General features: G+C 38.5%; 1 protein-coding gene across 1 annotated transcript in view; it reads left to right on the forward strand.

Annotated features, from left to right (window-relative positions):
• Positions 1–10,355: 10,355 nt before the first annotated feature.
• Positions 10,356–25,323, forward strand: part of UNC13C (unc-13 homolog C) — a 565,259-nt gene continuing 550,291 nt past the window's right edge. The window contains exon 1 of the mRNA XM_034993923.1: positions 10,356–10,429. The gene's annotated coding sequence lies outside the window, so the exon portion shown is untranslated. The remainder of the gene's footprint in view (positions 10,430–25,323) is intronic.

Consider the following 25,323-nt stretch of genomic DNA (forward strand, 5'->3'; position numbering starts at 1 on the left):
TTTAGCTTTTGTTTGTCTGGAACACTTTATTTCCCTTTTAATTCTGAATGATAATCTCACTGAATAGAGTATTCTTAGTTGGCAGGGCTTTTTTTTTTTTTTTCCTTCTTTCCCTTTCGGCCCTTCAAATATATTGTGCTTCTCTCTTCTAGCCTGCAAAGTTTCTGCTGAAAATTCTGCTGATGGTCTTTTGGGACTTTCTTCATATATAACAAGATTTTTTCCCCCTCTTGCTTCTTTTAATAATCTCTCCTTGTCTTTAACTTTTGACATGTTAATTATAATATGTCATGTTGTGTGCCTCTGTTTTCTTTCATTTGCAACTCTCTGGGCTTTCTGGATCTGGGTGTCTATTTTTTTCCCCAGGTTAGGGAAGTTTTCAACCAATATTTCTTCAAATAAGATTTCTACCCTTTTTGCTCTCTCTCTTTCTCTGGGAGCCATATAATGAGAATGTTAGTCTATTTGATGTTTTATAAGTTTCTTAAACTATCTTCACTATTTTTCATTCTTTTTTTTTCTTTTTTCTGCTTTGATTGTGTGAGTTCCACTGTGCCATCTTTAAGCTGACTTATCCTTTCTTCTCTTTCATCTAATCTACTCCAGAACCCTTCTAATATGTTTTTAAGTACAGTCATTATTCTTCAGCTCTGTGAATTCTGTTTGGTACTTTCTTGTATTTTGTATGTCTTTGTTGAAGTTTTTACTGTGTTCATCCATTCTGCTCCCCAGTTTGGCAAGCATTTTTTATTACCAGTGCTTTGAAATCTTTATCAGGTAGATTACTTCTCTTTATTTACTTGGTTATTTATTGCTTCTTTCATGGCAGATGCTCTCTGGTGGGCATCAATGTGCAAAACAAGTTTTCACATTTTGTGTCCTTTTCCTTAAATCTATCTGCATGCTTCCTTCCTGGCTCTTTTTGATTTTGATATTCCAATTTTTCTTTTTGCAGGCTCCTGAGAAATTATCCAAGTGATATTCACCATTGCTCATGAGTCCACATATATTCTTACCATGGGCCACTTCTCTTTCCACACAAAGTGGATGATCAGGTAACCTACCTCAAATTCTGCCCATTGGGAGGATTTTCCTTCACAGCTGTCACTCAGTGCCATATTAAGTGGGACTATGTAGCAGTAGTCCATTTTCATGGACTTCCCACATATTGAGACCCCCACATGCCGAGACAACTCATCCATACACTAAGCTCAGATTGTTTTCTTCTTCCCTTAGTTGTCCTTATGGGATATCTTCCACATGTGCACATACATACACATGCACACACACCCACCCACATACGTACTCTGAGGAAGAGGCATTGGTGCAATAGTAGTGGATGACAAAGATCTATACTGCACATTCGTGCAGCTTACTTGTGCCCTGTGACACTGTTCATGCCTGATAATGCCAGGTATACCATTTCCATTTTATAGTGAATTGCTATTGGGTCCATCCAATCTTAGGATTTGGTGAGTCCAACAGAACTAAGCTCATGATAAATAGTTCTAGCAGCATGGTCAGTTGATGCCACATATTCAAGTGCTCTGCATGTATTTGGGCCCAGTTGCAGATTGGGAAATATTTTTTTGAATAGTGCATAGGTCTCTACTGCAGATGGCATGAACTTTCTCCAGAATCAGTGAGTCAATATTGTGATTCTCCTATTGAGTTTGACCATAATTCCACGAAGTGATTTTTTTTTTTTTTTTTAACCACAGATGTCTCTGTCCATAGTGTGTGAACCATGTCAACCTTTGATATTACCAGTATATGGGCTATAGGAATATTCCCAAGTATGGTTTATGTTACTTCCAGAACCCGCAGAGGCTACTACATTTTGAGACAATGACTTATTTTTTATTTTGGAGAGGATATCCGGGTATGCTCTAGACCACTTACTCTGAAAAACTACACTGTTGTGGAATTCTGAATCATCATAGGATTAATTTTCCTCTAGAGCTCATATGTCTTATTAAGTTCTTCTTGTTCACCTTCCTGCCAACTTTTACTCACTGGATCCAATTAACAGGATATCAATGTGGTGGTCAAATGTTCTTCTGACTACTCAGATGGTCTAGGTCCCAGTGGAAGAATTAACATAGTTCCTGGGCAAGATTATATATTCTTGTCTGTCCCACTTGAATGTGATCCACTTCTGAACTATTTTCCTGATAGTATAGAAAAGAGTAAATTTGCCAGTTCAATGACCTTATACCATATCTGAGGCTATGTTAATCTGCTCTAGCAAAGATATCACATCTGTGAACCAACTGCAATTGGGGTGACTACTTTGTTGAGTTTATGGTAGTTCACTTTCATCTTCTAGGATCTATTTGGCTTTTGTAGGGGCAAATCTGGTAAACTAAAGGAGATGAATTAATATGAATATGATGGAGACCATGACCCTGCATCACTTAAATCTTTATGTGTAGTACTGATCTCTTCATTCCCTAGAGTGTGATAATGTTTTTTATTTACTTTCTTAGTCTTCTCCATTATATCTCTTATCCCACAGGCCAAGGAACCAATGTGGAGGTTCTGCCAACTACCACATATATTCATTCCAATTACACATTTAAAGACTGAAAAAATTATCGGTGGGTGAGTCCACAGACTCAGTGGATCATTGAGAGTCATATCTGAGCTAAGACTACATTTAATATCTGTTCTTATATGCCCCTACTCTAAAAGAAAGTTATAATGGTGTTCAGGTCACTTAGTATCAGTGTCAACTCAGACTTATGTCTCACAGTCCTCAGAATATTTGGATAATCTCTTCCCTAGAATATGATTATACAAGTAGGTACCTTGGTGAAGGTCTGTGGGAATTATTATCATATTCATTTGTTATGGTGTACTGAGGTCCAAACCTCATTGAGACCTAGCCTCTCCTTCAGTCAATAGGTTCTGGATTTGAGTATTGGTTCAGGTCCAGAAACTGTGTAGGAGATTTATCTTTTTATTGGCAAGGCTGTCCTCAATCTCCTGATCATCTAGCCATGGTTTCTTTGGCTTTTCTAAATTAAACAGAATATCACAGGCGGTTGGTTTTGTGGTACTAAGCGGAGAGCCGTGATTCTGCAGGCAGATATTGGAGGATAAATGGCAGCAGGAGGGTGGTTGGCCGTGGGGATCCTACACCACTGGTGAGTGATAGCCTCGCGAGCTGCGGACGGGCACAGACTCGCAGACCGGTAGCGTCGGGAAAGGACTTTAGGGCAGCCCCCCGGGGTGGAGGACCAGACTGGCAGGGTCACGCGCACGTGAACTGCAGCCTCCGAGACGGAAACCCAGTGCACTGGGGTCCCGCCAGTGAACTGCAACCTCCAAGGTGGAAACCCCGGGCGGCGGAGTCGCGCACATGTGAACTGCAGTCCCCGGGACAGGACCCCAAGTGACGGAGTCACGCGTGCACTGGGAGCGGCTGGTGATTTTAGAAGCACAAAGGGCAGAGACATGTCCTGACCTGGAGGCAGGACTGGGAGCGCTGCGGAGGGTGCACAACCCAGGACGCTGCAATTTATAGCAGCACGGACAGAAACGGAGACGGTGTGGCCTGAAGAGCTCACTGAAGAACAGACTGAGGTCTCTCTGCTCTGAGGCAGAGGGTTGGAAACGGTCTCTTCTGCTCGGACTTGCGGAAGAGACGCGGAAAGCCACCAGGGAAAGGCGCCAGAGAACAAAAGCCCCAAAGACTGATTCCCACTGAGCCCATCCCCCGCCACAGGGGTGCAGGGCAACTCCGCCCAAACAGGGTTGCCTGAGTAACAGCACAGCAGGCCCCTCCCGCAGAAGACAGGCTGGGAAAACAAGAGGCCAGCAACCTTAAGGTCCCAAGAAAACAGGTGCATCTTGCTTGGGTTCTGGTCAATAATTTGGACTCTATACATTCCCTCAAACACCCATCAACAGAATGACTAGGAGGAGGAGCCCCCAAAACAGAAAAGGCTCAGAGATTATGACTTATGCTGCAGATTTACAAATGGATGCAGATATAACCAAGATGTCGGAGATGGAATTCAGGCTAGCAATTGTGAAGACAATGGCTAGAATGGAGAAATCAATTAATGGCAACATAGAGTCTCTAAGGGCAGAAATAAAAGGGGAATTGGCAGAACTTAAAAATGCTATCAATGAGATCCAATCCAATCTAGATAATCTAACAGCTAGGGTAACTGAGACAGAAGAGAGAATAAGCGATCTGGAAGACAGTATAATAGATAAAAAGGGAAAAGAGGAGGCCAGGGAAAAACAACTCAGAATCCATGAAAATAGAATCAGAGAAATAAGTGACACCATGAGGTGTTCCAATGTCAGAATAATTGGAATCCCAGAGGGAGTGGAGAGAGAGAGAGGGCTAGAAGATGTATTTGAGCAAATCATAGCTGAGAACTTCCCTAATCTGGGGAATGAAACAAACATTCGAGTCCTAGAGGCAGAGAGGACCCCTGCTAAGATCAAGGAAAACAGGCCAACACCCCGGGATGTAATAGTAAAACTTGCAAATCTTAGAACCAAGGAAACCATCTTAAGGGCAGCTAGGGGGAAGAGATTCCTTACGTACAGAGGGAGGAACATCAGAATAACGTCAGACCTATCCACAGAGACCTGGCAAGCCAGAAAGGCCTGGCAAGACATATTCAGGGTACTAAATGAGAAGAACATGCAGCCAAGAATACTTTATCCGGCAAGGCTTTCATTTAGAATGGATGGAGAGATGCAGAGCTTCCACAACTGGCAGAAGTTGAGAATATGTGACCACTAAGCCAGCCCTGCAAGAAATATTAAGGGGGGTTCTATAAAAGGAGAAAGACCCCAAGAGTGATCTACAACAGAAATTTACAGGGACAATCTATAAAAACGTCTTCACAGGCAACATGATGACAATTAATTCATATCTTTCAATAATCACTCTCAATGTGAATGGCCTAAATGTTCCCATAAAATGGCACAGGGTTGCAGATTGGATAAAAAGACAGGACCCATCCATATGCTGTCTACAAGAGACTCATTTTGAACCTAAAGATATATCCAGACTGAAAGTGAAGGGATGGAGATCTATCTTCCATGCCAGCGGACCTCAAAAGAAAGCTGGGGTAGCAATTCTTATATGAGACAAATTAGATTTTAAACTGAAGTCTGTAATAAGAGACACAGAAGGACACTATATCATTCTTAAAGGATCTATCCAACAAGAAGATCTAACAATTGTAAATATCTATGCCCCCAACATGGGAGCAGCCATCTACATAAGCCAACTGTTAACCAAAATAAAGAGTCATATTGATAACAATACGTTAATTGTAGGAGACCTCAATACTCCACTCTCAGCAATGGACAGATCATCTAAGCAGAAAATCAACAAGGAAACAAGAGCTTTGAATGATACATTGGACCAGATGGACCTCATAGATATTTACAGAACATTCCACCCTAAAACAACAGAATACTCATTCTTCTTGAGCGCACATGGAACTTTCTCCAGAATAGACCATATACTGGGTCACAAATCAGGTCTCAACCAATACCAAAAGATTGAGATTATTCCCTGCATATTCTCAGACCACAATGCTCTAAAACTGGAACTCAATCACAAGAAAAAATTTGGCAGAAATTCAAACACTTGGAAGCTAAAGACCACTCTGCTCAAGAATGTTTGGGTCAACCAAGAAATCAAAGAAGAACTTAAACAATTCATGGAAATCAATGAGAACGAAAACACATTGGTCTAAAACCTATGGGATACTGCAAAGGCGGTCCTAAGGGGGAAATACATAGCCATCCAAGCCTCACTCAAAAAAATAGAAAAATCCCGAATTCACCAACTAACTCTACACCTTAAAGAACTAGAGAAAAAGCAACAAACGACGCCTAAGCCACACATTAGAAGAGAAATAATTAAAATTAGAGCAGAAATCAATGAATTAGAAACCAGAAACACAGTAGATCAGATCAATGAAACTAGAAGTTGGTTCTTTGAAAGAATTAATAAGATTGATAAACCACTGGCCAGACTTATCCAAAAGAAGAGAGAAAGGACTCAAATTAATAAAATTATGAATGAAAGGGGAGAGATCATGACCAACACCAAGGAAATAGAAACAATTATTAGAAATTATTATCAACAACTATATGCCAATAAACTGAGCAATCTGGATGAAATGGAGGCCTTCCTGGAAACCTATAAGCTGCCAAGACTGAAACAGGAAGAAATTGACAACATGAATAGTCCAATAACCAGTAACAAGATTGAAGGAGTGATCAAAAACCTCCCAAAAAACAAGAGTCCAGGGCCTGATGGATTCCCTGGGAATTCTACCAAACATTCAAAGAAGAAATAATACCTATTCTACTGAAGCTGTTTCAAAAAATAGAAACAGAAGGAAAACTTCCAAACTCATTCTATGAGGCCAGCATTACCTTAATCCCCAAACCAGGCAAAGACCCCATCAAAAAGGAGAATTTCAGACGGATATCCCTGATGAATATGGATTCCAAAATCCTCAACAAAATCCTAGCTAATAGGATCCAACAATACATTCAAAGGATCATCCACCACGACCAAGTGGGATTTATCCCTGGGATGCAAGGGTGGTTCAACATTCGCAAATCAATCAATGTGATAGAACACATTAATAAGAGGAGGGAGAAGAACCATATGGTCCTCTCAATTGATGCAGAAAAAGCATTTGACAAAATACAACATGCTTTCCTGATTAAAACTCTCCAGAGTATAGTGATAGAGGGAACATTCCTCAAGCTCATAAAATCCATCTATGAAAAACCCACAGCGAATATCATCCTCAATGGGGAAAAGCTGAGAGCCTTTCCATTAAGATCAGGAACACGTCAAGGGTGCCCACTCTCACCTCTGTTGTTCAACATAGTACTAGAATTTCTAGCAACAGCAATCAGACAACAAAAAGAAATAAAAGGTATTCAAATTGGCAAAGAAGAAGTCAAACTCTCTCTTTTCGCAGATGACATGATACTTTATGTGGAAAACCCAAAAGACTCCACCCCCAAATTACTAGAACTCATCCAGCAATTCAGTAATGTGACAGGATACAAAATCAATGCACAGAAATCAGTTGCTTTCTTATACACTAACAACACAACTGTTGAAAGAGAAATTAAAGAAACAATTCCATTTACAATAGCACCAAAAACCATAAGATACCTCGGAATAAACCTAACCAAAGACATAAAGGATCTATACTCTAGGAACTACAAAACACTCATGAAAGAAATTGAAGAAGACACAAAAAGATGGAAAAATATTCCATGCTCATGGATCGGAAGAATAAACATTGTTAAAATGTCTATGCTACCCAGAGCAATCTATACCTTCAATGCCATTCCGATCAAAATTCCAATGACATTTTTCAAAGTGCTGGAACAAACAATCCTAAAATTTGTATGGAATCAGAAAAGACCCCGAATTGACAAATGTAGAAAAAGAAAAACAAAGCTGGGGGCATCATGTTGCCCGATTTCAAGCTATATTACAAAGTAGTGATCACCAAGACAGCATGGTCCTGGCACAAAAACAGACATACAGACCAATGGAACAGAATAGAGAACCCAGATATGGACCCTCAACTCTATGGTCAAATAATCTTTGACAAAGCAGGAAAAAACATGCAATGGAAAAAAGACAGTCTCTTCAATAAATGGTGCTGGGAAAATTGGACAGCCACATGCAGAAGAATGAAACTCGACCATTCTCTAACACCATTCCCAAAGATAAACTCAAAGTGGATGAAAGACCTCAATGTGAGACAGGAATCCATCCAAATCCTAGAGGAGAACATAGGCAGTAACCTCTCTGACATCGCCCACAGCAACTTCTTTCCAGATACATCTCCAAAAGCTAGTGAAACAAAAGCAAAAATGAACTTTTGGGACTTCATCAAGATAAAAAGCTTCTGCACAGCAAAGGAAACAGTCAACAAAACAAAAAGGCAACCCACAGAATGGGAGAAGATATTTGCAAATGACACTACAGATAAAGGGCTGGTATCCAAAATCTATAAAGAACTTCTCAAACTCAACACCCAAAAAACAAATAATCAAGTCAAAAAGTGGGCAGAAGAGATGAACAGACACTTTTCTGAAGAAGACATACAAATGGCTAACAGACACATGAAAAAATGTTCATCATCATTAGCCATCAGGGAAATCCAAATCAAAACCACATTGAGATACCACCTTACACCAGTTAGAATGGCAAAAATGGACAGGGAGAGAAACAAAAAATGTTGGAGAGGTTGTGGAGAAAGGGGAATCCTCTTACACTGTTGGTGGGAATGCAAGTTGGTACAGCCACTTTGGAAAACAGTGTGGAGGTTCCTCAAAAATTTAAAAATAGAGCTACCCTATGACCCAGCAATTGCACTACTGGGTATTTATCCCAAAGACACAGATGTAGTGAAAAGAAGGGCCATATGCACCCCAATGTTCATAGCAGCAATGTCCACAATAGCCAAACTGTGGAAAGAGCCGAGATGCCCTTCAACAGATGAATGGATAAAGAAGATGTGGTCCATATATACAATGGAATATTACTCAGCCATCAGAAAAGATGAATACCCAACTTTTACATCAACATGGATGGGACTGGAGGAGATTATGCTAAGTGAAAGAAGTCAAGCAGAGAAAGTCAATTATCATATGGTTTCACTTATTTGTGGAACATAAGGAATAACATGGAGGACATTAGGAGAAGGAAGGGAAAAATGGGCGGGGGGAATTAGAGGGAGAGATGAACCATGAGAGACTATGGATCTGAGAAACAAACAGGGTTTTAGAGGGGAGGGGGGAGGGGGGATTGGTTAGCTTGGTGATGGGTATTAAGGAGGGCACGTACTGCATGGAGCACTGGGTGTTATACGAAAACAGTGGATTCGTGGATCACTACATCAAAAACTAATGATGTATTGTATGGTGACTAACATAATATAATAAAATTAAAAAAAAATTATTTATCTGGTGACATGAACATCCATTGTATTTACACTTAGCCTTAAATTGGTGATTAATCACGTTTAGCCTTTATCTGTCTTCACTGCATCCGGAGGCCCCAACATCTGCTATTCTATTCCATAGTGGTAATTGCCTCCTCTTTGCAGCCTCTCAAATACCTTGAGATATTGCACACACAAGTTCATTTCCTTCTACTGGTATCACACCTCAGTCTACCACTGGTAAATATTTTTAACAATTGCATTGCTTCAGTACACCACAGGCTATCAGTTTTCCATGTAGCATTAGTAATTAGGTTCTCATTGCCAGTCCAACAAAGAAAAATCCAGATAAAATATGTCAGTTTAGAATCACTTCCTCAGTGCTTCCTTGGTACCAACTTTCATTCCCTGGGAATGACTATGGGAATGACCCTGGGAAATAGGCTATGAAAGATATATATACATACATACATACATACATACATACATAATCTCCTTTCAGATTTGGTAGAAGGAGAAGCTGAACTGCAATATATTTGTGACAGAGGCTTTAGCTGATCTTACAGGAAGCTCTGATGCTGGCATGGCCCCTGCTTACAGCATATGGGCTAGGTATTTGAAACTCACATCAATTAGTCATTGACTATGGGTTACCCTAGAAGAGAGGCAATAAATCCTTGGCCATGGGCCATTTTCAGAGAGTGACTTAATCACATGCTTTTGGCAATGAACACAATACTCTTGGCAGTTGAAAGAATGAGTGATTCAGTCCTGAAGGGGGTACCTCTGTGGTACACCACAATTCTGCCACACTTATCTTTTCATTAGTTCTGAAAATAGAGTCAGATGGGAGGCCAGAGTGTAAATATTATGATTGAGATTACATTGATTTTAATTTCAAATGTATACAGAGAGTGTACGTTCTCTGGATACCTTTTTTTTTTTTTTAATGTCCTTCTTTCGCTGAAGGCATAGAAGTTTACTTGAAAGGTTTTCTCACTGATTATTTTTTAAGTTATTTTTTCATTTATGTTTCTAAAATGTTTTAAAAAAAATAGCACATTGTGGTTCCTGGGTATCAAAGAGAGTCTCTCTAATTTAACATAGCATTCTTCTAGGTCTTTGCTTTCTAGTTGTCATCAAAGCCTAAATGAAGGATAGGGACTGAGTCAGGGGGAACAGACAGGCACAGGTACAATCAGAGCTTGAATCTTAAGGTGGTTTTCTGGGAGGGTGGAAGGGCTTACCTTCCTTTGTGACAGGGGGCTTTGGAAAACCTGAATTTGAATAGATAGACATTGTATATTTTAACTCCTGTTGTTATCAGAGATGTATTTTTGTATTGACTTTTTAATTTCTTTCTATTTTCTTATTTCGATCTACACCAGCATCTAGACTTGCCATAGATCAAGTTACCAACTGCTTTCATTGTGATTATTTATTCTCAGATGCTGTTTGAGGTAAGACCTGGCTGATGCTAAGCATGTTTTAGTTTTAACCTGAAGAGACTTTACATGTATAATTTAGTAATCCATAATAAAAAAAGAGTAAGACATTTTTAAAGAACCGCCTTGATATTTTGAGTTCTTTATTGGTGGCATGTATTATCTATTATTATATGGGACATGCTCTATCTTTGCTGAAAAAGCTAAAACATGTCTTGCTCTTAGGAATTTTGAAATAATTTATTTATGGCTTTTCTTAAAAGCACGTTGTGATACAGGAAAAGGAAATTACAGGTCTGTTTAGTGAGAAACTAATTTTAATTTTACTTACAAGTGCCACACCCATTTTGCTTGCATGCTTTGAAGCATAAGTAATTGACTTTCACCCAAGAGTTAGAATCAAATGAAGTTCCATTGTGTGAAGAGAATTGCACTGCATCTAATACTCCAAAGGGGAAAGAAACAAGGATACTAATTATGAAAGCATCTAAGTTTTGGTCTGTTGCCATGTTGTACAACATTTATTAAAATTTAAAATTCTCACTTTTACTACAGAACAAGGATGCATCTAGAGTTATGCATAATTGGTGAAGTGAGAACAGCTAGGAAGTCCTATCAATAGCCAAGTGTAAAAGTCTCTGGTGAGGATTAAGTGAATTTATGTTTTTTAATGTGTATAGTATAATGACTGGAATATATTAGGACCTACAAAAAAATGCTTAAGTTTTTGTGAATTTTTGTTTTCTAAAAGAAGCTATTGACCTAAAGTGAACGCTGACAAGGGCTGACCAGGATGCTGGCTCTGGAATGTGGAAAGGAGGTATAGGGAATGACAGAAATTATAAAGTTAAGGACCATAAAATTTAGGACTGACTAGAAGTTTGGGAAAATAAAAGAGAGGAATTAAAGGTCCTGAAGTTCCAGTCTGTATAACTAGGAGAATGTTTATTTTGTTAATTAGTACTGTATGAGAAATTTAGATAATATAGTTTATGAATAAAGATGATTTGAAAAATATTGAATTTGAGATGTTAATGGTCATTCAGACCAAACTGACCAACACATAACTAGGAATTAATGCAAAAGAGGAAGCTAGAAGCAGATATATTAATTTGGTAGTTATAAGAAAAAGGAATAAAAATCTGAAAAGAGAAAGAGAAGCCAGTGAGGGACCTTGTTAAGGTTTCTTTGTAAAGGAGAACACTTATTGAAACTGATATCTCATCATGCCTTAGACAAAACTCATAATGGCCCCAGACTTAGGCTTAGAGAATAGTCAGAAACAAAGACATTTCCTCCTTTTGTGGCCATATGTTCTCTCATTACTGGATTCTTTTGTTTTTCTGCAAACAAGTCTTCACTGATCATTTTTTACAAAGTTCAAAAGTTGACTGCTCAGGTCACAACTTTATGTCACTTCCTTGTTGAAATGACTGAAAAGATCTGACAAACTCCATGTTCCAATTCCTGATTCCCCAGAGAGGCCCTGATTGGCCCAGTTTTTATCATGTGATGACTCTGGTCAAAATAACTGTGTCCAGAGAGAGACTCCAGTAGGCCATGGTGTCATGTAGGTATATAGAATGATTTAAAGAAAGGCCAAGTGGTTAATGGCTTCAGATGCAGAAGATAGTTGTAGAAGATTTACATTTTATACAAACATTATTCATGCCCAATAGAAGAGGAATTTTAGTAGAGTTATGGGGCTAGAATCAGATAGCAAGAAGTTGAAGATGAATGGACTCATGAGGAAGTAGAGACCACAGGTCTACTCTATGCTTTGGAAGACTTTGGTGGAAGGTGCAGTAGCCTGAGGAGGTAAAAGCATTTATTCTGGTCTTTTTAAATTTGAGCCACTTTTGTCTCTATAAAATGGCATCTCATTTTGTTTTTTAATTTCCATTTTTCTGATAATTAATGCTGTAGAACAAATTCCATATGCTTATTGGCCAGATAGAAATCAGTCTGAAATGGTCACTAATTACTAATCCATTGTATTCCTTTTTTTTAATTATGATTTTTTTACCTATATATATTTTTATTAAGTTATGTTAATGACCATACATCATTAGTTTTTGATGTAGTGTTCCATGTTTCATTATTTGCATATAACACCCAGTGCTCCATTCAGTACATGCCCTCTTTAATACCCATCACCAGACTAACCCACCCCCCACCCCCCAGAACCCTCAGTTTGTTTCTCAGAGTCCATAGTCTCTCATGGTTCATCTCCCCCTCCGATTTCCCCCCCTCCATTTTTCCCTTCCTGCTATCTTCTTCTTCTTCTTTTTTTTTTTTTTTTTAACATATAATGTATTATTTGTTTCAGAGGTATAGGCCTGTGATTCATCAGTCTTACACAATTCACAGTGATCAACATAGCACATACCCTCCCAAATGTTTATCACCCAGCCACCCCATCTCTCCCACCCCCCACCACTCCAGCAACCCTCAGTTTGTTTCCTGAGATTAAGAATTCCTCATATCAGTGAGGTCATATGATACATGTCTTTCTCTGATTGACTTATTTTGCTCAGCATAATACACTCCAGTTCCAGCCACGTCGTTGCAAATGGCAAGATTTCATTCCTTTTGATGGTTGCATAATATTCCAGTGTGTGTGTGTGTCTGCGTGTGTGTGTGTGTGTATGTATACACCACATCTTCTTTATCCATTCATCTGTCGATGGACATCTTGGCTCTTTCCACAGTTTGGCTATTGTGAACATTGCTGCTATAAACATCGGGGTGCATGTACCCCTTCAGATCCCTACATTTGTATCTTTGGAGTAAATACCCAGTAGTGCAATTGCTGGGTCATAGGGTAGCTCTATTTTCAACTTTTTGAGGAACCTCCATACTGTTTTCCAGAGTGGCTGCACCAGCTTGCATTCCTATCAACAGTGTAGGAGGGTTCCCTTTTTCCACATCCTCACCAACATCTGTCATTTCCTGATTTGTTAATTTTAGCCATTCTGACTGGTGTGAGGTGGTATCTCATTGAGATTTTGATTTTGATTTCCCTGATGCTGAGTGATGCTGAGCACTTTTTCATGTGTCTGTTGGCCATTTGGATGTCTTCTTTGGAAAAATGTGTTCATGTCTTCTGCCCATTTCTTGATTGGATCATGTGTTCTTTGGGTGTTGAGTTTAAGAAATTCTTTATAGATTTTTGATAGTAGCCCTTTATCTGATATGTCATTTGCAAATATCTTCTCCCATTCTGTCGGTTGTCTTTTGGTTTTGTTGACTGTTTCTTTTGCTGTGCAAAAGCTTCTTATCTTAATGAAGTCTCAATAGTTCATTTTTGCCCTTGCTTCCCTTCCCTTTGGTGATCTTTCTAAGAAGAAGTTGCTGCAGCTGAGGTCGAAGAGGTTGCTGCCTGTGTTCTCCTTTATGATTTGGATGGACTCCTGTCTCACATTTAGGTCTTTCAACTTTTGAGTCTATTTTTGTGTGTGGTGTAAGGAAATGGTCCAGTTTCATTCTTCTGCATGTGGCTGTCCAATTTTCCTAACACCATTTGTTGAAAAGACCGTCTTTTTTCCATTGGACATTCTTTCCTGCTTTGTCGAAGATTAGTTGACCATAGAGTTGAGGGTCTATTTCTGGGCTCTCTATTCTGTTCCATTGATCTATGTGTCTGTTTTTGTGCGAATACCATACTGTCTTGATGATGACAGCTTTGTAATAGAACTTGAAGTCTGGAATTGTGATGCCACCAGATTTGCTCTTCTTTTTCAACCTTCCTCTGGCTATTCAGGATCTTTTCTGGTTCCATACAAATTTCAGGATTATTTGTTCCATTTCTTTGAAAAAAGTGGATGGTATTTTGATAGGGATTGCATTGAATGTGTATATTGCTCTAGGTAGCATTGACATCCTCACAATATTTGTTCTTCCAATCCATGAGCATGGAACGTTTTTCTATTTCGTTGTGTCTTCCTCCATTTCTTTCATGAGTATTTTATAGTTTTCTGAGTACAGATTCTTTGCCTCTTTGGTTAGATGTATTCCTAGATATCTTATGGTTTTTGGTGCAGTTGTAAATGGGATCAACTCCTTAATTTCTCTTTCTTCTGTCTTGTTGCTGGTGTATAGGAAAGCCTCTGATTTCTGTGCATTGATTTTATATCCTACCACTTTACTGAATTCCTATATGAGTTCTAGCAGTTTTGGGGTGGAGTCTTTTGGGTTTTCCACATAAAGTATCATATCATCTGCAAAGAGTGAGAGTTTGACTTCTTCTTTCCTGGTTCGGATGCCTTTTATTTCTTTTTGTTGTCTGATTGCTGTGGCTAGGACTTCTAGTACTATGTTGAATATCAGTGATGATAGTGGACATCCCTGCCACATTCCTGACCTTAAGGGGAAAGCTCCCAGTTTTCCCCATTGAGAATGATATTCACTGTGGGTTTTTCATAGATGGCTTTTATGATATTGAGGTATGTACCCTCTATCCCTATACTCTGAAGAGTTTTGATCAAGAAAGAATGCTGTACTTTGTCAAATGCTTTTTCTGCATCTGTTGAGAGGATCATATTGTTCTTGTTTTTTCTTTTGTTAATGTATTGTATCACATTGATTGATTTGCGGATGTTGAACCAACTTGCATCCCAGGGATAAATCCCACTTGGTTGTGTTGAATAATCCTTTTGATGTACTGTTGTATCCTATTGGCTAATATTTTGGTGAGAATTTTTGCATCCATGTTCGTCAAGGATATTGGTCTATAATTTTCCTTTTGATGGGGTCTTTGTCTGGTTTGGGGATCAAGGTAATGGTGGCCTCATAAAATGACTTTGGAAGTTTTCCTTCCATTTCTATTTTTTGGAACAGTTTCAGAAGAATAGGTATTAATTCTTCTTGAAATGTTTGGTAGAATTCCCCTGGGAAGTCATTTGGCCTCGGCTTTTGTTTGTTGGGAGATTTTTGATGACTGCTTCAATTTCCTTAGTGGTTATGGGTCTGTTCAGGTTTTCTGTTTCTTCCTGGTTCAGTTTTGGTAGTTGATACATCTCTAGGAATGCATCCATTTCTTCCAGATTATCTAATTTGCTGGCATATACTTGCTCATAATATGTTCTTATAATTGTTTGTATTTCTTTGGTGTTGGTTGTGATCTCTCCTCTTTCATTCATGATTTTGTTGATTTGGGTCCTTTCTCTTTTCTTTTTGATAAGTCTGGCAAGGGGTTTATCAATCTTATTGATTCTTTCAAAGAACCAGCTCCTAGTTTCCTTGATCTGTTCTACTGTTCTTTTGGTTTCTATTTCATTGATTTCTTCTCTGATCTTTATTATTTCTCTTCTCCTGCTGGGTTTAGGCTTTATTTGCTGTTCTTTCTCCAGCTCCTTTAGGTGTAGGGTTAGGTTGTGTATTTGAGACCTTTCTTGTTTCTTGAGAAAGGCTTGTATTACTATGTACTTTCCTCTTAGGACTGCCTTTGCTGCATCCCAAAGATTTTGAACAGTTGTATTTTCTTTTTCACTGGTTTCCATGAATTTTTTAAATTCATCTTTAATTTCCTGGTTGACCCATTCATTCTTCAGTAGGATGCTCTTTAGCCTCCATGTATTTGAGTTCTTTCCAACTTTCCTCTTGTGATTGAGTTCTAGTTTCAAATCATTGTGGTCCAAAAATATGCAGGGAGTGATCCCAATCTTTTGGTACTGCTTGAGACCTGATTTGTGACCTAGGATATGATCTATTCTGGAGAATGTTCCATGGGCACTAGAGAAGAATGTGTATTCCGTTGCTTTGGGATGGAATATTCTGAATATATCTGTGAAGTCCATTTGGTTCAGTGTGTCATTAAAAGTCTTTATTTCCTTGCTGATCTTTTGCTTAGATGATCTGTCCATTTCATTGAGGTCGGTGTTAAAGTCCCCCACTATTATTGTATTGTTGTCGATGTTTTTCTTTGATTTTGTTATTAATTGGCTTATATAATTGGCTGCTCCCATGTTAGGGGCATAGATATTTACAATTGTTAGATCTTCTTGTTGGAGAGATCCTTTAAGTATCATATAGTGTCCTTCCTCATCTCTTATTATAGTCTTTGGTTTAAAATCTAATTTGACTGATATAAGGATTGCCACCCCAGCTTTTTTTGGTGTCCATTAGCATGGAAATGGTTTTCCATCCCCTCACTTTCAATCTGGGGGTGTCTTCTTGCAGAGAGCATATCAATGGATCCTGTTTTTTTTTATGTAATCTGATAGCCTGTGTCTTTTGATTGGGGCATTTAGCCCATTCACATTCAGGGTAACTATTGAAAGATAGGAATTTAGTGCCATTATATTGCCTGTAAGGTGACTGTTACTGTATATTGTCTGTGTTCCTTTCTGGTCTGTGTTGCTTTTAGGCTCTCTCTTTGCTTAGAGAGCCCCTTTCAAGATTTCTTGTAGGGCTGGTTTTGTGTTTGCAAATTCCTTTAGTTTTTGTTTGTCCTGGAAGCTTTATATCTCTCCTTCTATTTTCAACAACAGCCTAGCTGGATATAGTATTCTTGGCTGCATATTGTTCTCATTTAGTGCTCTGAATATATCCTGCCAGTCCTTTCTGGCCTGCCAGGTCTCTGTGGATAGGTCTGTTGCCAATCTAATGTTTCTACCATTGTAGGTTACATATCTCTTCTCCTGAGCTTATTTCAGGATTTTCTCTTTGTCTGTAAGACTTGTAAGTTTTACTATTAGATGTCGGGGTGTTGACCTATTTTTATTGATTTTGAGGGGGGTTCTCTGTGCCTCCTGGATTTTGATGCCTGTTTCCTTCCCCAAATTAGGGAAGTTCTCTGCTATAATTTGCTCCAATATACCTTCAGCCCCCCTCTCTCTTTCTTCTTCTGGGATCCCAATTATTCTAATATTGTTTCATCTTATGGTACCACTTATCTCTCAAATTCTGCCCTCATGGTCCAGTAGTTCTTTATCTCTCTTTTTCTCAGCTTCTTTATTTTCCATCATTCGGTCTTCTATATCACTGATTCTCTCTTCTGCCTCATTTATTCTAGCAGTTAGGGCCTCCATTTTTTATTGCACCTCATTAATAGCCTTTTAGGTTTTGATTCGGTTAGACTTTAGTTCTTTTATTTCTCCTGAAAGGGTTTCTCTAGTATCTTCCATGCTTTTTTCAAGCCCATCTATTATCTTTATAATCATTATTCTGAACTCTATTTCCAACATCTTACTAATGTCCATATTGATTAGGTCCCTGGCAGTTGGTACTGCCTCTTGTTCTTTTTTTTGAGGTGAGTTTTTCCATCTTGTCATTTTGTCCAGAGGAGAATAGATGATTGAGAGAACAAAATGCTAACAAGGTAACAATGACCCCAGAAAAATATACACTAAACAAATCAGAACAGACCCAAAACCAAGGGAAAAGATAGGGATAGAAAGAAAAAAGAAAAAGAAAAAAAGGATATCATCAGATATGATCAGGCTGGTGAATAGATCAGTGCCACACACTGTATTTTGGGCATTTTTGGTCTGTTAGAAGAAACTGCCTCCCAAAATTTTAAAGGAAGAAAAACTTATATATGTACAAAAATAAGGGTAAATACTATGAAGGGATGGAATATGACTGTAAAGATTAAAATTATAAAAGATTTTATAAAAGGAATTGATAAGATAAGAAGTTGGTTGAAAAAAGAAGAGAAATTTAAAAAAAGGGGGGGAAGAGAATGTGATCAGGCAGGAGACTAGAACAAAGCCATACACTAGAGATTTAGAGTATATTTTGGTCTGTTAGAAGAAACTGTATCCCCAAATTTTAACAAGAGAACAACTTATATATAGACCAAAAATAAGGTTAACTACAATGAAGGGATAGAATACGACTCTAAAAATGAAAAATAAAAAAGCTTTTAAAAAAAGGGATTGGTAAGATGTTGTTTGAAAAAGGGAAAAAGAAAAATTCAAAAAAAATAGAAAAAGAAAAAAAAGAAAATTAAAAACATTAACTTTGAAAGACTAAAGAGTTGTGGAATAAAAAGCCATGAATTCTATGTGCAGTATTTCCCTAGTGCTGGAGTTCTGCTGTTCTCATTGATCGGTAAACTTGGTCTTGTCTGGCTGTTCTTACTGATCTTCTGGGGGAGGGGCCTGTTGCCGTGGTTCCCAAATGTCTTTGCTGGGGGTGGAATTGCCCTGCCCTTGCTGGTCTGGGCTAAATAATCTGCTTGGGTTTGCTCTTGGGAGCTTTTTTTCCCTGCAAGCTTTCCGTACAGCTTTGTAAGATGACAGTGAAAATGGCAGCCTCCCAGTCTCCACCCTGGAGGAGCTGAGAACTCGGGGCCCCACTCCTCAGTGAGCCCCCAGAGAAAAGCAGTCAATCACTCCCATCTCCCCGGTCTCTGGTCTCACTCCGTGCTCACCCGGCCTCACCTGGCCTGTGACCGAGTGTTTCTATCTCTGGCACACTACCCCATTTGGAGTCTCCAAACCCAGCAGATTCTTGTGGTGTGCTCCCATGCTGCTTCTCCTGGGGGAGAAAGGCGAATCTTCCCAGATCTGCTGTTTGTTGGGTCCCTTCCAGAAAGTGGTCGCTTTTCTGTTCAGAGTTGCTGCTATTCTTTTCTTCAATCTCCTGTTGAGTTCGTAGGTGTTCAGAATGGTTTGATCCCTATCTAGCTGAATTCCTGGAACCAGACAAATTTAAGTCTCCTACACTTCCACCATCTTGCTCCTCCCAGTTTTCTTGGATGATAGCGTTCCAAGTTGCTCATCTGTAAGCCAGGGCACCTATGCCCTGTTCTCTGTGTGTGTAAGTGGGCAGAAGTTGCAAAGCCTGAAATAGACAGTTTTTATCCTCAAGCAGGGTAGCTGGGAATAAGACAAGGCCATGTGCATTAGGCCAAGCTTATTGTAGGTTTCTCAGTCTCTTCTTTCTGACCTACCCTCCTACTTATCTCCTTTGGTAGCAGATTCTTCCCATCATCAAGCTTCTTTGTGTTCTCTCTCTTTGTCATCTCCCTCCTATTCTTGAGGAATATTCTCATAAACACTTTATACCCAGATATAGAATGGCTGATAAGCTTTAAAACATAGGGTCCCCTTGGTGAGATTTTCATTTCAGCAAGAACCAAAATCTTAAATAAAGGGAGTAAAGCTCTAATAGTAGAAACTAGTATAGATTCTTCATGAGGGGGCAGTCCTTCTTCAACTGTAGTACGTAGGAAACGACCTTTTTCTCTAAGGTTGGTCCTTATGGGCTTAACAGTATGCATGGTGTTTATTAATAAGGACTCTGAAGCCAGTCAGTTTGGTTTACAATTCTAGCTATGTAACTTCCTAGCTGCATGGCTTTGGGCTAGCTACTCAGGTTCCCAGTTCTCAGTTTCTTGATATGTAAAATGGAGATTAATGACAGTACCTATTGCAGAGCTTACAATCAAACATTAATGTAGTAATCTATACAAAGCACTCAAGACAGAGTATGACATAAAATAAGCATTAAAAATTGAAAGCATGCACTGGGTGTTATACGCAACTGATGAATCTTTGAACACTACATCAAAAACTAATGATGTACTATATGTTGGTTAATTGAACATAATAATAAAAAAATGGAAAACATGTAAAAGAGCTATGTGATGAATAGAAGATAATTAAGGACTAAATGTCATGGTTCAGATTATAAAAATTATATGAAAAAGAGAAAATGAGAGAATAGTTAAAGAAACTTTTGTGGAAAAGATTAGTCTTGATCTATAAATTAAATGATTGAGATCGGTATAACTGAGGACATTCTAGGCAGGGTGAAGAACAAGAAAAAAAGAAACAATGAAAGAATAAGCTTAGTGCATCCATGGAACCATAAAGCAGCCTCATGCAGTAGGAGACTAAAAAGAAAAAAATAATATTTAGGGAAGTTTAGGTGAAAATTAGCTTATAACATGGTTTAGAATGGTAGGGAATATTACTTGAAGAGGTCAGTGAGCTATTGAAATATTACTTGTCTAATGTAAGGAGAATGTACATTACTATAGTGAAGGAATCAAGTTTTGGAGTCAGGATTCCCAGGCAATTACTTTAGCAAGTAGGAGCCTTACCATCATTAACCATGAACTGCAAATAATAATTTTACTAGGTTACCATGCAAATCATATGAGTTGATATACACAAAATTACCTTGTAAGTTCCAAAACTCTTTTTTAAAATTTTTTTTAAAAGATTTTATTTAGGTGTGCCTGGGTGGCTCAGTCGGTTAAGCTCTCTCTGACAAATTAAATAAATAGAGAATAAGCAGGGGGAGCAGCAGGCAGAAGGAGAAGCAGGCTCCCCACTGAGCAAGGAGCCCTATGTGGGACTTGATCCCAGGACCCTGGGATCATGACCTGAGCTGAAGGTAGACCCTTAACTGACTGAGCCACCAAGGCATCCCAGATTCCAAAACACTTACAGAAGTATCAGTACTAGATACCATTATTTACTCCTAAAGTAGCAAATGGGAGTGAGTAAAAAATGTAGATGGGCTATAGTTGGATGAAGAAATTCACATAATATCTACTTATCAAGAATAAAGAAGACAATTCATTTGACCTTCATTCTTGGGGAAATGGGTCTTTCTGTTTATTTTTTAAAGATTTTATATCTTTATTTGACAGAGAGAGAGAGAGAGAGAGCACAAGTAGGCAGAGCGGCAGGCAGAGGGAGAGGGAGAAACAAGGAGTCCTATGTGGGACTTGATCCCACGACCCTGAGATCATGACCTGAGCCGAAGGCGGGCGCTTAACCAACTGAGCCACCCAGGTGCCCCTTTCTGTTTATTTTTTAAAAATAATTCATTAGTTTAGGATAAACCTCTTAATCACTTTCTGGTTTGATCATTTTTGTTGAAAGAATTTTGATACATAACTACCCAGTTCACCTACTTTAGTGCATTTGATAAGAAACATAAAATTGTTTATTGATCTGAAAATGCTTTAACTTAATTCTGGTAAGGATTTAGCAATAAATTACTGTTTAAAGGTTCATTAGCTCTTTTAGCCCAGTAGGGCACCCAGCTTTATAGTCATATTAAATAACTCTCTTACAAAATGAATTTAACATACCTGCAAAAAGGGCACCTGGGTGGCTCAGTTGGTTAAGCGACTGCCTTCGGCTCAGGTCATGATCCTGGAGTCCCGGGATCGAGTCCCGCATCGGGCTCCCTGCTCAGCAGGGGGTCTGCTTCTCCCTCTGCCCTCTTCCCTCTCGTGCTCTCTGTCTCTCATTCTCTCTCTCTCAAATAAATAAATAAAATCTTAAAAAAAAAAAAAAACATACATGCAAAAAGTATTTTACTTCCTATTCAACCCTAGTATGCTTTTCGGAGTTAATACACTTGCAGTCTGAATCTGGGATTGGAGTTAGGTTGTGTTTCTTGTTAATACATGACCTAAGTCAAATTTCCCAAACTTGAAATTGCAGCTTTTTTAATCTGGAAAATAATAATATATATTTCACACAATTATGGGAATGAAATGAAAAGAGATAAATTTTAGAAAATTAGACACACATGGTGCTTGGCACATAGTAACAATAAAATACTATTACTAGCCTTTCTATAACAACATAGTCTAGTATTTTAATCTCTCTCAAAGGTCTTCTCAAATCCTTTAATCTTACCTCCAAACTTTATTACCAAAATTAAGGTGTGGCTATGTTAATAAAGATAATGCAACTGGTGGGTAAGTGTAAGATTTTGAATACAAGTTGTTGAGAATCATATGATGATATCCTGGTCTCTCCCCATCTCCTTAACCCCCCTTCCTCATAAATGGAGCTTCTCAACCTAAGTTTCAAAACTTGTCACATTCTGTTACCATTTTGCCAATCCAAGCTCCTCTCCCTTTAGTCCCCAACTTTCTCCAGAGTGGATGCTTCTCTCTCTTTGGGCAGGACATGGATGTTTGTGATATATGCCTTCTGCTCAGACTGCATCTCTTTCTCTGGATTGTTTAAGTCCAGCAAAACTGTCTCAGGCTTCTTGGATCTCAGGCTTCTTGGAGTCTATTAACTCATGGACTTATCGTCTATTCATTCATTTGCTTATATACTTACTCATTTATACAACAAATATCATGAGTCTACTATATAATATGCAATATGGATATTTAAAGTTAAAAAGAACACAGCCTTAGCTCTCCAAGAGTTCACGGTCTTATTTGAGAGATAGAGACATAGGTAAATATTTTACATAAATAATTTTTGTAAGAGTTACCACAACAAAGGTACATTCAAGGCATTGTGGGGGCACACAGGAGGAAGTGCCGACTGAGAGGAAGTTAAACAGGTTGATGTTGATCCCTGCTGGGTCTAGGATATATAGATATTCTAGAGATGTTCATGAGAGAGACATGTGGAGATAGAGGAAAGAAGAAAGGATTGGAGACAGAATGAACAGCATGGAAAAAGGCACATTGGTGAGGCAACAGTATGGTATTCAGGAACTGTTACTACCTCAGTGTGGCCGGGGCAGATGTGCTTGTGGGAGTGACAGAGAGTGCATCTGCTAAAACTGGCAGAGTTTTAAGTAGGAGGATTTATATCTTTTATTAATTTTAGAGAGGAGGATTTGAGAGAAGGGCCAGGTTAGAGTGGGGAAGACCATATAGAGTACAATGGTAATAGTTCAGATGAGAAATTGTGGAGTTCAGAACTAAGGCATTACTAGCAGGATGAGGTGACATATTCACAACCGTTTGGACAAGGGCTGGATCATATGGAAGCTAGAATATATGGGTATATGTCCTGAGGAAGTAGATAATTATGATAATAATGAGATTAATAATTCAAGAAAATGACTAGGTTATATGGAGTTTAATTTTGGGCAACCAGATGAAGATATTTAGTAAGTGACTGAAGTGGAGGCCAATTCTTTTTTCTTTAAATTTAGTTTAAAATAAGTATACATCTGTGGAACCATCACCACAGTCCATGCCATCTCCAAAAGTTTCCACCCACCTTTTTACTACTATGTTGTGATAGGAACACTTAACATAAGATCTACCCTCTTGGCAAAAATTTTAAGTATATAATTAACTATTGGCACTATGCTATCCAGCTGATCTCTAGGATTTATTCATCTTGTGTAACTGGAACTTTGTACCCTGAGGCCAATTCTTCAGTAAACATTTATTGCGAGCTTATCATGTATGATGAGACAAGTTATAGTTTTTATCCTTAAAGAGGATATCATGAATGGAGAAAGAAATAAGATTGTAATATAGAAAAGTTCTAATTGCCTATGAACTGGGTTGTGGGAGAGTGTGGCAAAGAGAGAGAAAAGCTCAAGTGTGGGTGGTTGGTGAGGTCTTCACAGGACAAATGATTCTGGAGTTTAAATACAATTTTTACAGACAGGGTGGACAAGATACAAATGATATTCTAGGTAGAGAACAGAAAAGTTACTGAGGCGTGAAGGAGCATAGAGCCCTTAGTGAACAACAAGTCTCCATGTGGCTGGAAGGTACAGCAAGTGAGTTTATAGGTGCAACAGTGTGGACACAGGTCCTTGGGTTCATGTTTTTTTGAGGCAGGACTTCAATTCGGTTGGAACTTTCCTGCTCAAAGTTTTGCCAACAATTATTGCCTAGAACAATAGTTCTGAACAAACAATGCAGGTCAGGAAATGTACAACAATTTCATGAAACATCAGAAGCATTGACAAAATTGTTGCTCTCATTTAAACAAGAAGTATTTGTTTTGAGTTTTGACAAACTCAGGATCTTGGGTTGAATGATTAGTAGAACAGTTTATTGTGTGAAAGTTGGTTTTAAAATAATTTCCTTGCCTTCCTGTCACTTAACTTTCCAAAGTCTTCACTCCACAAGGAGAGGTTGTCTAGCAGTACAATAAGTATTTTTTTTTTAATTTAATTCAAGAGTCAATTTCTTGACATTTATATTAGTCGAAAACATGTCCTGGCTTGTAATTACGAGTGAATACCAAATTGCTTTAGATAAGAGGAATTAGACTCTAACAGTTTATGAAACCCTGAAGACAAGGACTTCTTTAGAATCTGTCTCTTTCTCTCCTCCGTCTTTATGCTTCCCCTTCTCACTTACATTGCCCTGTTTCTTGTGAAGCTTGGTTCCTCCTGGCCAGGGCATGTTTTCCCCCCAGTCCCTGAAGAATGTGAGTGAAGTAAAAATGGCAGGTTTCCAAGCAGAGGGAGCTTATAAAGAGTCAGCCAAAAAAAAAAAAAAAAAAGAGTCAGCCAGCTCCTAAAACCATATGCAGTTTATGATGTATTCTTTAAAGAATCACATTGATTATTTACCTACCCAAATATGTAGTTCAACGTTAGCAAAGGCTTTTGGCTGTTAACCACTACTCTGTGATATCTTTCAACTGTAAAATAGTTAAATTCAGTTCCGCAAAATTTTATTCAAATACCTGCCACATACAAGGCGTGGTGCTGGTGAACCAGGAAAATGAATGTAAACTTTTTTCTCTTCCTTCTCCCTTTTCTTCTTCTTCTACTTCATGTAATTTGAGAAACTAACCGTCATAAAGATTAGTTACTGGTGTGGTCACATGGATTATAAAATACCAAATCATTGGATGAATTATGTCTGACCAGTTTTTGATTATCTGTAGGCACATCTTATTTATGGCACAATCTCCTTTTGTAATTTAGTACTCAGTCTCCAGTCATAGTTCTAGCCTGGGCATGGGTACCCTGCCATCTGCCACAAGCCTGTAGCAGTTGATTGGGATGGCTCAACTCTTTCAAGTCATGTCCTTTCAAAACTTGGATATATTATCTGTATTTTCAAATATATTTCCTCTTGGTATTTATTTAATCATATGAAATATTTCTCACTTGGATGACTTTATAATTTAAGAAATTCCCAGTCATTGAATCCCTAGAAAAGGAAAATGTTATTTGAATAGGAAAGGTCTTACATATATGAATAA

Source organism: Mirounga leonina, unplaced genomic scaffold (assembly GCF_011800145.1).
Source record: "Mirounga leonina isolate KUSES-001 unplaced genomic scaffold, KU_Mleo_1.0 Mir_91, whole genome shotgun sequence".
Lineage (NCBI taxonomy): Eukaryota > Metazoa > Chordata > Mammalia > Carnivora > Phocidae > Mirounga > Mirounga leonina.